Below are 3680 nucleotides of genomic sequence, written 5' to 3'. Positions count from 1 at the left end.
TTTGTACTAGTTGCCTAAGTGTTCTTAATTTTTTTTGGCTCCACTGCACGTGTTAATTTGAAGTTTTAGCATATATTAAGGTTCATTGTAGTTGTCAGTTGAGGATTTAATTCAGTTCATATGTATGGTAAGGCTTTAAAAAGTGTTACTAGAACATAGCAGCAGCTGGAGGATGGGAGCATTGACTGTTGGCCCTAAAGAGTAGAGTATATATATAGTTCACCCCTTGTGCTGCTCAGATGCACTTGCTTCTTATATAGAAACTTCTCCTACCTAGTAACCTGCAACTCCAGGACCCTGGTTAGCCTTTATTGCTGCGGAAACACAAGAAGATTAGTAGGAAACCTACAGTTGCTGCAGCTGCAATGGATCTCAAGGCTGAAGTAACTGGCATTTTATTCCATTCTCCACCAACTATTCTAGATTTGGCACAGCCTCAGCTAGCACCCACGCTGGTCAAGGCAGATCACACCATAGTTGAGAACACCAGCACAATAGTGGCAGATGACATGGGGATCTGGGCCATCAGCTAGTACAAGTTTATTTTGTCCTCTGGCCCTGCTCATGCCCAATCTTATATCTGCCACTTCCATTTTGGATTGCTGCTGAGCCCACCGAACTTACCATTTGCTGGATCTGGCAGAACCCACCACAGGATGACCATCTCTGGCTGCAAATTCACTTAGAGTCTCATGGTCACATACCCCATTTCAATCAAGGTCTGTAAGAACTTCTGTTCGAAATGTGTACAGATCTTTACTAGAGATGGCACGACCTTGCAACAGAATCCTAGGAATCCATGCTGTGGTTCTCCTATTGGGATCACTGGTAACTCTCTACATGACATCTTTCCCACCACAGATCCCTCTAATACTATAAGGTCTGCTGAGTGATATGGCAAGGCTTCTTGCACTGATGCCTAAAACGTGCTGTCTTTTACAAACTCTGTCACCTGGTAAAAGGGTTGAAATAATATTCTGAAGTATGGGAAATAACTACTGAATACACTTAATGGAGGTCTTGTCAGTCTCCACTCTCATAGAGACCAGTCTCTTCAGTCAATGGATTCCAGATCTGAAAATTGACTCTGGTCTGGAAACTAGGCAAGTGACTGTGACTTTTTATTAGCGTAACTGCCTTTAGCCTCCTGACCATCCATTCTTGATTTTATTTTGTAAATTGATACCCTTGTTGACTGCCTCTTGCCTTCAGGATCTTTGAGTTCTATTAACCATCCTTATAGCTCTCTATGAATTGGGTCCCTGGATGCCACACCAATTTTGCAACTCATTGCAATAATTGCACATACCTTATTTCTGACAGTTAAGTAGTGTCACTTGGCCTCTATTGTGTCAGGATCCTACCATCCCTATTAAGGAGGCCAATTCTATAACAGTGTCTCCTCCAGTCAACCCTGGCATACAAAAGATTGTCACCCTGAGATTCTCAGTGATCATTCCTCTTAACAGTGCATTACCTATCACTTCAGTAAATGGTATGTTCTCTGGAACCTCTCTTAGAACAGAGTCAGCTGCGGGGTCTTTCACCCCTACATAGGCTACGCACCCCAGCATGCCCACCCCATGAGCCATTTGATTTCTTCTTCCACTTGGATATGGCAGTTGTGGCATTTCCCCTTTATTTAGTGTGGGCTGTTAATTTCTCCAAACTTCCAAGAGCCATCTTCGTACCAGGGGTCCTTGCTCAGGTGATAAATCCTGCATCTTGGGAGAGTGTTGCTATTATCAATAAATTCTCCCTAATCCAACTTTAGTCAATCTTCTTCATAATTGTACTCCTGGGTTTTGAGACGAATATTTCATTCTCTTTTGTGTGCAAAAAAGGTTCTATAATAGTCTCTCAATCAGGACTATCCCAGCCCAGCTTCCAGGATGAAGAAAGGTGAATGGAGCCCCAGCAGAGTTGCTTTCTAAGGATCTGCCATTTTGCAATAATGATATAACATTCTTGATCCAGTCTTAAAACTCAAGATTAAGAGGCTATATGGATTACTCCAAAATGTGCTTTGCTTTTGCATAAATAAAATATGTCCCCTGATTTCATCTTACATTCAGCGTTTATAAATGCAAGCGTAATGGCTTAATTAGTGCCTCTGCTAACTTAAATTGCAGGTTTTATTGTAGAAGGTACTTTCTCTAGGGGAAATGGGAAATGAAGGAAGCAGTAAGCCCAAATGTTTCCACATTTTGTAATAAAATGCTGATTCTTTTTATAGAGATTAGCTTTGACGCCTTGATTTTTTAAAATGAATTGATTCATATGATAGCATTATTTATCTGGAATTCTCTTCCAAATCCCATTTACAAAAGTGAAGAGTAGCAAATGCGATCTATTGAGCACTTATGCGCACAGTTGTACAGGTTGTGTATTGCACAAGGGTACCATCCCATCTAAGGGGGTGTGGTTGACATTGTAGACATCATTATTTGCATATTTATTAAGAAAATTTTCCAGCAGATGGCAGTAAAATCTTGCTCGAACAAAATCAGAATATTACAACAATTTCTGACAAATGGAAGTAAAGTGTCTTAAGAACTGTACACCTTCTTCTAGTCACATAAAGATCTCACAGACGCCCAGTGGCACTGCTTTCTACACGCCAGGGCCTACGCTCACTAACCCTTGTTTAATACTTAGGGGCCTGAGAAATCAGTGCTATTAGTAACTTTCCTAAGGCCACTGAGTCAGGGTGCAGTAGTTTCAAGAGTGTAATGTGGGTCTCTAACTCTAGAGCCTGTCCTCTTCTGCGCTGAGCAATGGTATTTCAGAAAACTATGGCCTGGGGATTTAAAGAAACTTGACCAGAGAGCCTTGCTGCCCTGCAGCTCACCCAGACTGTCGCCTGTTCTGCTGTGTGCTGACCACAGTGCTAGATGCCACTGGGGCTGAAGAGAGCAGGGCATGTAACATTCATCCAAGAAAATGGTCATACTTCAGTTAGTAAAGAAAAAATAGGAGCATGATGACATGCTTTTTGGCATTTTAATTACATTTGTATGATTTAAACTATACATGCTACTGAAATTAAAAAACCAGAGAACCCAATATAGATTACAATGTTTTTCACAGATTTGGAATTCTTTATTTGAAAAATATTTTTAATAAACATCGTAATGCCTAAATTTTATATTTTAGTATAAATTTTAGCAAGACTGCATTACCACTATACTAAAGACTGGATTAATTCTATGTACGTGGGAAAGGTTTTTTAAAATGCATATCACAAAATGCATAAATATCTTTATCAAATCTTCCCTTGAAAAATGACATATTATTAGTATAATATTCTTGATCCAATGTTGTAAAACTGATAAGCCATAAATAGCACTCAGGTTAAAATCTCTTAAACAAATACTAGTCAATCATTAATAAAAGGCCATTTATAAATATTTTATATTGATCCTAAATTTATCATTGTGGAGACCTTATACCTAAACCCACTAAAACAAACAAAAAAGTGAAAACTCAGGCCAGCCAAGTGGCGTGTTGGTTAAGAGCTGGCTTGGGACGCCAGCTCTGAGCAGCAGGGACCCGGTACAGATCCCACATGCAGGCCAATGACGCTGCGCCCTCTACAGCTAAGATGGTGAACAACAGCTCCACTTGGAGCTGGGCTGCTGTGAGTGGCCGGCGACAGCGTAGGCTACAGTGGAGCTCCC

The sequence above is a fragment of the Hipposideros armiger genome, unplaced genomic scaffold (genome assembly GCF_001890085.2).
Source record: "Hipposideros armiger isolate ML-2016 unplaced genomic scaffold, ASM189008v1 scaffold_434, whole genome shotgun sequence".
Taxonomy (NCBI): Eukaryota; Metazoa; Chordata; class Mammalia; order Chiroptera; family Hipposideridae; genus Hipposideros; species Hipposideros armiger.
This window is presented reverse-complemented; position numbering follows the sequence as displayed.